Source organism: Brienomyrus brachyistius, chromosome 21, assembly GCF_023856365.1.
Source record: "Brienomyrus brachyistius isolate T26 chromosome 21, BBRACH_0.4, whole genome shotgun sequence".
Classification (NCBI taxonomy): Eukaryota; Metazoa; Chordata; class Actinopteri; order Osteoglossiformes; family Mormyridae; genus Brienomyrus; species Brienomyrus brachyistius.
In genome coordinates, this window is record NC_064553.1 from 11,194,099 (window position 1) to 11,208,754 (window position 14,656).

The following is a 14,656-nucleotide window of genomic DNA, read 5'->3' on the forward strand; positions in this document are numbered from 1 at the left end:
ATCTCACATTAGCCCAAACTATTCAAAGCCGACGCTAGTCTGATGAGGTTACACTTCAAGTTCACCAGCAGGGGGAGACGTGAGCTGTGGTGTAGGAAATAGTGAATGAAAAACCGGCTAATAGACAAACACCAAAGTGGAAAAGGGTCACTGGGAGAGAATGTGTCACAGTAAAACAGTTACGAAAGTGACAGAGATGGTTGAGGGAGGATGCTCAGCCATATGCAGTTCATACAGCTTGCAGAATCCCCCTGTCTCTTATGCAAAGGGTAAAGGGTACAGGAGGAGCTGGAGTGTACAGTATGGAGGGGACTGGTGTCAAGGAGTAAGGGACAGATATCCTACTGATTGGTGCACACCTACGCTTCCAGTTCCAAAACAGAATGGCAGTGTACGTATCTGTGCTGACCTGAGGAAATTGAATAAAGCTATAAAGAGTGTGAGGTATGTTCTCCCTACTGCAGAGAAAATTGTTTCTAAGTGGTACAACAGCGTTCTCATCTTTAGATGCAGCTTCATGTTCTGCTCTCGGAATGTGGACACGACCCTGGTGGAGAAAACAGATTTAATCGTTTTATGTATTACGCATTTCTTTATTCAATTTTTTGTTATTTGAATGTTTGAATTTTAAATAAATTTCTCCTGTTTTCTTTATACTTCGGAGTACAATAATTTGTACTGGATTTGCTGCTTCATGTTTGGTGCTGGAGAGAGCTCACCTATTGCTTATTGATCATGTCACAATTTGCATGAGCCAGGACAAAACACCTATGATAATATTAACATTGTTGATTTTATCAGAATGTCAAGATGAGAAAAAGACTAATTGAGCCATGCTGACTACCTTATACCAAACAATGTCGGGAGACATGCCACAACTTATTTATTGCGGTATTGGAAATTTTTCTGAAAATAATTTTTCATTCATTTGAATGTGAAAAAAAACCTAAACCGAAAAAATAAGATCTTAATCCGAAAACCAAAAATATGGAATTTTTTAAAAATCAGACCTCAAATAAAAAATATTTGATCAAATTATATGTGAAAAATGAAATAAAATATTGATTTAAACAAAAACCCAGAACTGAATCAAAATTATATTTAAAGTGAGAAAAAAAAACTTTTAAAAAGTATACAAAATGTTCATGTTTTTTGCACCATGGGGGGAGAGCGGTGAACCTGGAAGGAACCCCGCAATTACATGGCGAGAACATGCAAACTCCACACATGTAGAGCTGGGGCCCACACGTGAACCCTGATCACAGAGGTGAGAAGCAACAGTGCTGACCACTGCACCCCCGCTGTAAATCACAAACATCTGGAAAAAAGCCTAAAAGGTGAAAATCGACTGCTGTGCCTATGATACAACTGACACATGGTGCATTTTTCTTCTTACTGCAAACCCCTTCATTTAATTAGTCTTAGCAGTGTCCTCTTATACTGTAGCTGCCGTATTTCAGATGCTCACATAGTTTTCAAGCTCCTCTGGTGTAGTGCATGGCCTCATCAGGAGATCACATACTTCACGATGTCTGTTAGCCATCACACTAGCCCTTAGCATTGATTCAGAATTGTCCAGCTTCTTCTCAAGTTTATCAAGATGAACAAAAATGGCCCTCTCAAATCTCTCTCTGGATGCTCCTATATCTTCTGCAACACAATAATCCTGTCTGACTGTAGCTTCAAATGCCAGAGTACAAAGCTATACATTTGACGTTCTTGCATCTACCTTGGCCATGAGCATCCATGTATACCCTTTGAGTGCTGCATCTGACTGCAGTGGATTGTCCTGGGGCCAATCTGCTGTGGATGCTTCACAAAGAAAGGCATTCTTATAGCCAAGCTGAATAATACTCAAGTAAGGAACAAATGTTTTTGTGCTATTCACCTTAAATATTAGTGACAATGCAACAGCAACCTTTTGCATGCATATAAGCGGTAAAACGACATTTTATAATTCTGCGTGTGCATTTCCACCATATTGAGGAACATCTGTTGCTCATGAGGATACAGGTTGGTTGCTTATTGGAGAGGGTAAACCTTAAATATATCCATTATTATGGATAGTGGGCACACTGCAATATTTTTCACACAAATAGAACCCCATACATATGAATGATATAGTTATCTGATGACTTGGAAAGTCGCGTAGTGTGAACTTAGCATTACTAACATGAATGCCAGCTAGCATTTCTTATCCAAGTAAGGCCAAAGTAATGGAGCACATATCAGCAAAGTCCCCCTGGCCAATAGTGCTTTTAAAAAAGGGTTAGGGCTTCCCACCTCGTTTACATACGGATCTTTGGAATAAAAAAATGTATTCATTTTTCTATAAATCTCTGGAATGAAAAATATTTTTTGCTATTGATTTATTTGTTTGTTTTTCATAGCATGTTACATTTCGTCTTCCATAAGTGACAGCCCTAATTCAATGAAATGGCGTTCTTAATTTAGGCAGCCTGCTATAACATTTTCAATCCACAAGATGTCGCTGTTTAATGTATCGAAACAGCAACGCTTTTCCCGACACATTCAGAGCAACGCCTCATGTTCTTGGGGTTTCATCTGCCCATCGCTAGACTCAGCAACTCTGGTTTGCCCTTTTTATACCAAATCATGTTAATGACCTGTTGCCACTTAACATAATTAGTACTGACATGTTCCATCAGTTTTTATTTTAGCATTACACAGGTTTTCCGGTCTTTTATTGTCGTGGACCAATGTTGCAAGCATCAAATTCCAAATGAGCACATAAGAAAATTTCTGTTTCAACGTTTACTATGTTGTCTTTGTAACACCTGTGATGGATCAATTTATCCTGCAAAATGCCAGAACTGACACAGAGATCTAACTTCCATATCAATTAGCTTTTTAATTACTCTGATCATTCATGACATTAACATTAGTTATATTGTACCATCAGTAATGCCAGTGACATTCTGATTTAAAATGTAAGATTTTTAAATGACTGCCCTATGGCAGGTATGATAATCTTGTGAAACTATTCAAATTCCATTAATAAGATATGTGTGTCATGCCCTGCTCATCCGATCCTCCTGTGTGCCACGCCCCCTCGCTACCTCATGTGGAATCCCCATGTTTACCAGCTGATTCTTCTTGTTGTTGATTACTCCAATGTCTTTAAGTCTGTGTTAGGTATGTTTTCCCCAGTTCGGTCATTAACGTGCATCTTTTGCTTTGCCTCATGGTCCATGTTGTTTGCTAAATAAATCCCTAGTCTACCAGATTCCTCAGCTCTGGCTGCTGCTTCCCCGGTCCAACCCACAACAATGTGGAATTACTCTTACAAAAAATCAATTACCCAGCCCTTACAGCACATAAAATCAGTGACTTGTAGAAGTTATGTGCCATCTGAGAAATAAAATGTTCCATAAATTTCTAAATAAAATGAGCAAGTATGCAATCACCAGAACTACAATGAAAGATGAGTCCTAATATCACTAGCGACCAAAATCTCAGTGACAAATATAATTGAATAAATGACAGTTTTTGAATATAGTACAATGTTAATGATGTATATAGTAAAAATTTAACTAATTTGTATTTCAGGTTATACCTTTTTAAAATGTTTTTATATTAAATATGCCATATCAAATGTGTATATGTAGCACTACTGTGAAACATGATAAAACTTCTGTGACATGGTTTTCTACTCCAAACGGAGCATGACCCAGATGGTCTTTCATGTAGGAAACAGATTCTCTGCTGCTCCACCACCGGGAGGCGCTGTTCAAGAAGACCCAGGAGCTGGAGGCCCTGAAAGCCCAAGAGACGGAAAGAAAAGCGGAGATTACAGGGTGCAGAGTGTCACTGTCCAACCTCAACAGCCGGTTGAACAAGACGGACCAGACCTCCCTCAAGCAACAAAAAAATAATGACAACCAGACAAGAGACCAGTGAAACCTGTCAATCACCATGCAGAGACTTTTTGAGGAAGAATCCAACCCCCCATCCCATTTATCCAGAACATCCATCCATCCATTTTCCAAACCGCTTATCCTACTGGGTCGTGGGGGGTACGGAGCCTATCCCGGAAGCAATGGGCACGAGGCAGGGAACAACCCAGGATGGGGGGTCAGCCCATCGCAGGGCACACTCACACACCAGTCACGCACACAATCACACCTCCGGGCAATTTAGCAAGTCCAATTAGCTTCAGCATGTTTTTGGACTGGGGGGGGAAACCGGAGTACCTGGAGGAAACCCCACGACGACATGGGGAGAACATGCAAACTCCACACACATGTAACCCAGGCAGATCAAAATTATGACATTAACTATTTGAATAATTATGGGAGATAGTAGTCAAAACAACTCATACACACACTATTCATGCACACAAGGGAGTAATTTCTGAGAAGCCAGTTGTATTTTGAATAGGCGTAATGTAGCTTATTCTAGTTGATAATAGGGCACAGACAAACAATCATAGCAATTTAGAGAACCAGGTTCCAGAGGACACCCTTCAGACGCACACAGACAATGATACTGCCAACTGCTGAGCCATTGTTCCACCCCAGATCAGTATGTTGGCCTCTCATGTCAGTGCTGAAGTCCATGATAGGCTGTCCAAGATCAACAAGGAGAGTATGACTGGTTGAGCCCCAGAGGGTGAAGAGGAGATGTCTCAAGCTTATTACATCATCAAGGTGAGTGCATTTCGGGCTGCTAAACCAGCCAAACACCTTTGTTTATATATCTGTTTTTTATTCCTTTCTTCAGGCTGCACAGGAGAAGGAAGAGCTCCAGTGTAAGGAGGACGATCTGCATGCTAAAATCGGCAAGGCAGAGAAGGAGATCCAGGCTCTGGAGAACACCCTGCATGTGGTCAACAGCCGCAATACCACTTACCGGAAATCATTCCACAAAGTAGAGGAGTCAAGTAGGCGTGATGCGTTATTTCAGGATGTCCATCTACAAGCTATGTTTCAGATGCACCCTCTGCTGCAACCACTTAAACTTTTTATGATATTCATTCTGCATGACATGTTTTGTGTTTTTCGGTGAGGAATATCAGAAGCTCAGACTAGAGGAGCAAAAGAGAGCTGTAGAGGAAAGGTATAAACATAAAAGAAGGCAAATGAAAGAACTACAGGATGACATTCAGGTATGTTTGTTGTGCAGTGTTATCTAGTTTCCATTTTCCCAGAAACCATTGCCACTGTTAGAGCAATACACATTAGCTTTAGTACAGTTGAATTTGGATAAATGAGGATATATCACTATAACTTAATTTACAAATCTTTAAGAGAAATATAAAAAATAAACACAAGTACTTGAATATTGTAATTGATTGTGTTCATTACCTAGTTAGCAATGTTCCTGTTGCAGTGTTGGAGTTTTCCTGCCCAAGGGCACTGCATATTTCACTGTAGCTGTGAGTGTTACAAGCCATGGCCTGGAAGGAAGCAGGAAAGAAGTAAAAATAGGATAAAAAGGAGGCTTTGAAATCAATAATCTAAGAACATAAATATCCCAAAACTTGTCAGAGATTCCTTAAATAAACTACAGGATATGACAGAATGTATGTTTCAGTCATACAAAGAAGTAAACATGAAAAGATTTCTTGTGAAACCGCACATTATGAAATGTCCTACATGCTTTGTTCTATCTATTCATTGACCGTTATAGTGGGTGGGGTGTGGGTCTGCCGTTTACGGCTCTGTACCTGCTCCTCAGAGAGAACTGAAGCCATATGACAGCAAAGTTAAAGTGCTACCATGTTATCATGGTCAGTGGTGCCCATGCGGGGGTCTTGGTGTGAGATGCTGCCAGGAGATGTTACTGTTGTCAAGGCTCACAATAATCCCTGCGGAGTAATAGGTCTGTCTAACATGCATGTCCCTCTGTATGAAGGTCAAACGGAATCCTGACACTACTTCACTGATGGCTACATTCTACACGCATGGGGCAGCAGTGCTTCACCGGGATAAACACTGGCAGACAAGAAGACAAATTCACTGTACATGATGCGGGACATTACTGGGCTTAAACTGTCATTTTAGTGAAGATGGACATCAGTAAAAATGGAAAGATGGATATATAATGTACTGTAATGGTAATTGTAATGGTAATTGTAATGGTTTACCAATAAATAAAAACAGCTGTATACAGCATGACTACAGAATTGCCCTATAATGCGACGTGTGACCCCAATGTTAGCATCCGGCTGATTTTCTATCCTACCTGATGAGTTACTATCTGTCTGAGATCATGTGGGGTTCTTCACAGACCAGGTAGGATGGATAACCTGCTGGGTACCGGCACTCCAGGATCAGGGCTGCCTACCCCTGTTCTAAACAGCTCTTTTGACGAGATGGAGTGGATTGGTTATGGGTGCTGAGAGTGAAATTAAATCTGACACAGGAGTGTCAGTAGAAGTTTGTGAAAAAGGGAGCTAAGCCATTACTAAGGGGGCTGAAGGAAATGGCCCATTAAGCTAATTTCTGCAGGCTTACTTGGGGGGTACATTTTAAGGTAGGGTTGTGAGAGCATGGGACAAGAGGATGAAATCAATTTGGATAATCTATATCACCAGACTTTCACAATGGTGTCTATATCCCACGTTGTACAAAGTATATGTACTGTAATAAGTCTGGGTTAATGCATGACAAGCTGTTCATTATATGTTTTGAAGTGCATGGCTGTGGAGGTGAAGTATTGCCCAATGCAAAGCAGGGTGCATTTAAAAACCTATAATCCATGGCTTGGGGTGTATTAATCCACTTATACCACAGTTACCTCACATTTGGATTACATGCTAGTAACATAAAAACGTTATGTTTACAAGATGAAAAAGCATATTTGAGTAGAAATACTTTCTTCCACCAATTATTAAACCTTTCTATTTAGTTTCTGTTTATTTAATCTTTGCACAATTTAAAATTGTTAGTTGGAATTCAGGTTCAACAATTCTACACTGTCGTGATAATATTATGTAACTAATTACAGAATCATTGGTGAGAGTCTCCCTCAAATAAGTCATTCAGCAATAAAATGCTACACCCTGCCTCAACAATAATCCTTTACATCTTGGCCAACATTTGAAATTAAATCGTAATTGTCACGATCGGGGTGCAGCGAGCGCGGCGATCGTGCGTGTAAGGAGCAATGAGCAGGCAGACAGGCGAATACGGGGCAAAACGGGAGTTTACTGGGGAAACAGGGACCAGGAAACAGCTCACGCTTACCAACATTAGGAAACACCAATGACGGACAACGCTAACAGGTAAGACCAGGACTTAAAACCAGACAAGACTAATCAAAGTAATCAGATACAGCGGGGTACAATCAGGGAAATACACGTGGGAAGGCAGGGGGCGTGGCACACACGAGGAGCGGACGAGCCGGGCATGACAGTAATATACTCTTGTAAAAAAATGAGGAAGAACTACTTCACTACTTCACACTGATACAAAAGGACAACAGCACAGGAATAGTGCCTAGCAAACATGTAACATTGATATGATCCTCTGTCAGCCATGGTATTTGAACCAACAACCTTCCAGTTACAGTTATAGAATAGTAATCAACATGCTGCGACAAGCACTAAGACTTAATCTTCCCAATTGCTCAGTTCCTACAGTGTCTTTGTTGATGTCTTAAGTAAATATTTATGCACTTTTCTGTTGGAAAGGACACAGTGCACAGTCTCTCCAGGACGACAGAATGTCCCATGATAGGGTGTTTTTCCTATTATAATTTCCTATTATCTTTATTTTCCAGGTAAATTCTTCCTCCATCACAATTTGTGTCTTCTTCTCTCTACATGCTTCTCAGTCCTCTTTGGCCACAAAGCACTAGACTGTACAGTTAACATGTTTCAAAAGCCTGGCAATTTAGATTATTTTGCATCCTTCTGTCAGGCACTTACTGTTTTGTTCTTTTTCCTGCTCTCTGTTAAGTACTTTTTTGGATAATTTTAATAGTAATAATAATGATGTCCAGGAAAGCATTTATGTTTTTCTGTTTTCTCCAAACAGAAAGTACTCAGACTAAGTATCGAATATGCTCTGTTTTTAAACAGTTCATTCTTAATCTGAGATTCATTTGGACTGGAAATGTTTGTCGGAAGAGAAGATACACACTTGCCTAATAATTCTGCACTCAGTGTACTTCACATAGTACATTATACAGTGAGCAGACAATACAGAAATATAAAAATATTGTAGCACGGCAGTGGGCACAGCTAAATGAATATGGATTCAAGCTGTCAAGACTTAATTCTCTTTGTGCTTTAATGCAAAGTCCAGGTATTGCTACAGAAGAAAGTACACCCAAGGTAATAACCATTCACCCTGTGAATCTGTCTTTGGGTGGTAGGTATAACAGAAGCATGACTCACAGGGTGAGCCAGGACATGGGATGTGTATTTCGGGAAGAACAATTTTCAGGGAACAGGGTGCAGCTGGAACTGGAGTGACAGCACACATTGTGGAAATACAAAAAGGAAATGAAAATCGAATTAACAGGTAGATGACAGGAAAAGCAGAGGTTTGGGGGAGATACAACAGGCTTGTGTGGTTAACAGGGGTAAGACTTCTTCTGGTCAAGTGAACAGCTGTGACTTCATTGTTTTAAAGATTAAAGGCATAATTCTTCCAAGACAATTAAAGTGGTAAACATCAATATGTAAGGTTTGAGAATGTTATCTAAGAGATATAACTGGATTTAAACAATCTATACATTTCAAGCTGAGAAAAAGTGAACACACACTGCAATGTTTGTTTCAAATAAATACTGTGCAATGAATAATTCATGCCTGAGATTTTTTTTGTTTTTTAAAATTGTTCACTTCTGTTCATGTAACAAGTTCAAGTTCAGGTGTCTTCTAAGATAACTTTCAACACTGTATTTATTCCAATTTCCAATTTGATTCCAATTTCCAGTGCCCATCCAGCTGATTCTTTGTCAGGGCAATGTAACGGGTGGCTGCCCTTCACAGACAACTTACTCTACAAAGAGCAAGTTGAGGGAGGTGTAAAGACAATTTCCCCACGGGGATCAATCAAATTATTATTATTATTCATTAAGTTTGATAATGTATACTGTAAACTCATGTCTGCCCCACTCTGTAACTGATAATTTTTGTCAGTATAACAGACTATGATTGCTTAATACTTAATTATAGATTGTCTCTATAATTATAGCTGTTGCCATAAATACTCATTCTTTTAGATGGTCTTTGCTATTATGAAATATTGTGAAACAATTTTTAAGTTAGTATTGCTGTCATACCTATATAGATTTATTACAAAACAATGATGTTAGGTTTATCTCTGTTCGTGCAATCTATCATTTTGTTATTCAATTTGTTACAAATGCCCCCTTTAATATACACCACTGCCTTTTGTATTCTTCAGTCACGTGACCCTCTTTGCAGACTCTTTATAACATTTATTGGTTTACACTTGTCTATAAAACACTTCTTGGCTGTTCACCCCCTTAGTTAATTGTTATTACAGACAGTCTCCTTGACCATATATAATACATGGAATACATGGTGTTATTCTTATTAGAACAAAGTCTGCTAACCATAACACCTCATTTGGTTTGTTATCATTCCAATCTGCTGCTGCCAATGACTAGAATTAGTTACTGAAATCTGCAACACTGAATACATTATATCTGTGATGGATTTCAAGGGCCTACTTTTGGACACTTTTAATGATACTTTCAAATGTTTAAAGTCTGTTTAATAATTACTTAATAATTATTTTAATTATATGTTTTTTCCATTTTAGTTTTACAGGTGCTTTCTAGCACTTGGGTGCCATTGTAAATAAGAAACTGTTCTTAATGCTTTGTCTGGTAAAATGAAGGTTTTAACAAAATAAAAAAAATATTATGACATGATTCGGTAGTAACTGACACTGAAATTTAATTTTCATTCCAGATTTCCAGTGTTTAATCCATCTTAAAAAGAAGAATTAAAGATTCTAGGGAAACAGCTGTGGGAGGAGAATGTACATGAGAAAACATTACAATTTTCTACATAACAAGATTCAAGAATGTCACACCTGTGAAAGATATGTGAGTAAAACACAAATATATATGTCAAAATCACTAGAATGCAAAAATGACTAAATCAAATATATACACAATATATATCTTTGTGCACAATTGTACATAATTATATTTACATAATAAAATGTTAAGCTTTCCTTAAAACACAAAAGTATCTGCAAAATATTTTTAGGTAAAATGAATGTTTGTTATTAAGTAGAAAAAAAATGTGTTTTCAGAATTTTCAGTGCCAAGGTATGTGTGTCATAAAGGCAGTGGGTGCGGTAACACCGGTATGTCTGGTTTTTGTTACTTAATAACACATATAATAAATTACAAAACTATCATACCATACAATTGCGAGGCACAGATGTTGTGTAATGTTCAGTTCGTTGTCAATTTTAGTTCCCTGCTGCTAAATAAATATATACAGAGAACCTGTCACAACAGAAACACCAAACGAAAATACTCATTACAACAAACATACATGTCAAATGTCATGGCCAGTTGCCACCCGCTGACAAGTTCTTTTAATTGATATAACTTAAATTATATTAAATTGAGCATTATATTATTATATAATATTAATATTATTTCTATTATATTCAGTGGCTATTTCATTAGGGACTCATACATTGTACCTGATAGAACCATATGTTGCCTCCATGATCTCTTCAAATGTGGATGAGATGTACATTCAGAGAAACTTTTCAGCGTACCACAGTTGTGCTATACACACACAGATCTGCACCATACTGGATGCCCTGGGTGACATGTCAAGGAATCATTCTTTAGAGCTCCTCCCATCCCAGAGAAGAATAAGTTCAAAACACTTCCTCATTCAAACCAGATTGAAGCTCATTCTTTTACTGTGAAAAGAAATTCTCATTAGTAGGTTCAACAGGGAAATAAAATGCTGTATCTATTCCTGATATTGGGAGGTTTCTCCTTATCATTGGGACAAATGACCACAATAAGTAAGTTGTTTATGAATACTAATATCAGTTCAATTCTTTCTATAGAATTTTTGAAAATTATACACAAAAAATGTCTCAGCATTTATTTATAATATTATACTTGATAAATGATGTGAGTTTTTAATTATATTTTTAATTAAATATTGTATTGTAAAAAAGTATAAATGTATATGTGACCCATCACCACAAAATCAGTCTTCTGGGTGCAGTTGTACCAGTGCAACTTAAGACTCATTTCAGGGTCGATGGGTAACATATTGAGTTTCCATACATTATTGATCTTGTCTAAATTCAAGTTGTGTCAGTAAAGGTATTCAGATTATAAATTTAATATTGTTCAAGATAGTATGACTACTATGATGTGAAAAACTAAATAGTAAAATGAAATTTATTGTTGCTGTAAAATACACACATAATATCTGAAGTAGGGGAAAATTATTGACATTTGTATTTCTGGTTTCTAACATCCTCAACAACAGCATCAACTACAACACAGACAACAACGACAACCACATCCACACCAGCCACATCAACAACAACAGCCACAACGACGACAACCACATCCACACCAGCCCCATCAACAACAACAGCATCAACAACAACAACGATGACAACCACATCCACAACGGCCCCAACAACAACATTGTCTACGACACCAACAACGATGACAACCACATCCACAACGGCCCCAACAACAACATCGTCAACAACAGCATCAACAACCACACCAACAACTATCACAACCACATCCACAACGGCCCCAACAACAACATCGTCAACGACAGCATCAACAACGACACCCACAACGATGACAACCACATCCACAACGGCCCCAACCACAACATCGTCAACAACAGCATCAACGACATCAACAACGATGACATCCACAACGGCCCCAACAACAACATCAACAACAGCATCAACAACGACACCCACAACGACTACAACCACATCCACAACGGCCCCAACAACAACATCGTCAACAACAGCATCAACAACCACACCAATAACGACAACCACATCCACAACGGCCCCAACAACAACATCATCAACGACACCCACAACTACGACAACCACATCCACAACGGCCCCAACAACAACATTGTCTACGACACCAACAACGATGACAACCACATCCACAACGGCCCCAACAACATCGTCAACGACAGCATCAACAACCACACCAACAACAATCACAACCACATCCACAACGGCCCCAACAACAACATTGTCAACAACAGCATCAACAACCACACCAACAACTATGACATCCCCAACGGCCCCAACAACAACATCGTCAACGACAGCATCAACAACGACACCCACAACGACGACAACCACATCCACAACGGCCCCAACAACAACATCGTCAACAACACCATCAACAACGACACCAACTACCACCACATCCCCAACTGCCCCAACTACAACATCGTCAACAACAGCATCAACGACATCAACAACGATGACATCCACAACGGCCCCAACAACAACATCAACAACAGCATCAACAACGACACCCACAACGACTACAACCACATCCACAACGGCCCCAACAACAACATCGTCAACAACAGCATCAACAACCACACCAATAACGACAACCACATCCACAACGGCCCCAACAACAACATCATCAACGACACCCACAACTACGACAACCACATCCACAACAGCCCCAACAACAACAAAGTTGACAACAACGTCAACACCAACCACCACTTTCACAACAAACACAATGACAACCACAACACCACCTTCCACCGCTGCAAGACTGCAAGCTACTGTTCTGTCTGGCATGTTTCCTAATAAAAATGCGATCCAGGTATACTTAGACCAGGTAAGCTGACTTTATCTGAATTTCTATCCTTTCCTTGTCTGGGTTTTTGATAACTCTTCCTTTCCATCTGCCAAAGCGGATACACGTAATTTTGTTTTACAGTCTTATGTTTGAATTCAACTAAATCTTTATACATTACTCTTTTTCATAATGTGTGTATGTGGTTAATTCAATAGTATAGTATCTTTTATAGAGGCTTAGCATAATAGTATCTCATTATTAATCTTCTTCATCTTAAGGAGGTAATGAGCAAGCTAATCTTTGGAGTTTGCATGTTCTCCCCATAGTGCCCTTTGATGGACTGGCATCCCATTCCCTGTGTGGTTTTTGCTTTGTGAGATGGATTCCAGGTTCAGTGTCCCTGTAATACGTAGTCAGTTAATGATGATTGATGCAATTTTTTTTGTATAGTGGTTAAACAATGACTTTATTGTTGTGTAAATTCTTTATTTTCATTACAGGTACAATTGAATCTTCAAAGTATTTTTGGTGGAAGTGCAAGATTTACTCTGAAAGACATACAAGCAATTTCTGTCCAGCAACTTTCCTGCAATAATTAACCAAAAAACATTACTGTGTGCAACTGTCTCGAGTTGAGATAGGGGTTGAGGCCTGGGTGAGACTGAAAACGGGGCTGTTGGAGTGTATGAGACCCTTGTTTCACATGTTTAAATACTGATGCTCTATTTTTTTTCCTCTTTTGCACTATGACCATTGTCGGTGACATAACCGTAGATACACTACATAGATACACATAACAGATACACTAATGGTGTATATAAAGGTATGAAGGAGACACTTTCACCCAAAAAGGCTTACAGTAAAGCAGAGGTATTTAAAAATAGGGGTGTGTATCTTCAATAGCTCCGGCACAAGCCTTTACCACATGGAGAGCAATTAAAACATTCTCTAATAGGCCTGGGCAGTATATAAAATTTTGACAGAATATTGATATATTTTCAAAATGAGATATAGAATGACGGAATGTCTTTTATTTGGTTAGATAATTTTGGTGGCATATAAAATAATGTATGAAGTGATCGTTAATTAATATTTCTTAGCTGATGACCTAGTAAGTGTGATCGGATAAAGCCGTTGACTTTAATGATGAACTTCATCATTAGTTCATGGAGAATAACAGGAAGTCATAATACATCTTGTATTATTCATGTATTATTCATGCATTAAATCATCATTAGTTAAGCATTATTGAAGTGTATGATTTGTACCCTCAAATTGTTACCGCATTTTTTTTTTGTTTTGTTTCTGGCTATTGTCATAACCAATGTCTAACTAATATGTAAAATTCAAATAATGTGACTATCACCAGCCATATACGTACGTCAATCAGTAACTGGGGGCCACTGTCTGACGTCGTCATTCTATCTATTCAAGCTGCTATCATTGTCAGCTGCTCTCAGCAGTCCACGTAGTGCCACGGGAGTAATGCTGGCACTCCAAGATGGCAGCCCCCACAAATCACTCGTAAGAGTACCGTATAAAATAGAATAGAATAGAAAAGAATAGAATAGAATAAAATAGAATAGAATAGAATGCCGGTTCCAACCTGACATAGCATATAATTTTTTTGTTCAGCATTTTATTTGCTGTTCCTGCGCCTTTTGTTTTGGTTGCCCTTTCAGTTATTTGACTCTGTTGTGTTTCCTTTCCTATGGTATGCTCACCATACACTAAAAGACTTTAAAAAGATGTTTTGACGACTAAAGTCGGATGCACTCACATCTAAAGACAATGGCCTCTGTTTTGATGATCTAATTCAACGCGTAAAGTGCAAAGTGAAACTAACATTAAT

General features: G+C 38.6%; 1 protein-coding gene and 1 long non-coding RNA gene across 2 annotated transcripts in view; one reads left to right on the plus strand and one right to left on the minus strand.

Moving 5' to 3' along the window:
- Positions 1–2,426: 2,426 nt before the first annotated feature.
- Positions 2,427–10,783, minus strand: LOC125716294 (uncharacterized). Its single transcript, XR_007384307.1, has 3 exons — positions 10,668–10,783; positions 5,328–5,419; positions 2,427–3,777 (listed from the first exon to the last, which is right to left on the minus strand). It is a non-coding gene; the product is annotated as an uncharacterized LOC125716294 (long non-coding RNA).
- Positions 10,784–10,945: 162 nt separating this feature from the next.
- LOC125716287 (AP2/ERF domain-containing protein PFD0985w-like) overlaps positions 10,946–14,656 on the plus strand; it is a 28,539-nt gene continuing 24,828 nt past the window's right edge. The window contains exons 1-2 of the mRNA XM_048988413.1: positions 10,946–11,003; positions 11,483–11,504. The gene's annotated coding sequence lies outside the window, so the exon portion shown is untranslated. The remainder of the gene's footprint in view (positions 11,004–11,482; positions 11,505–14,656) is intronic.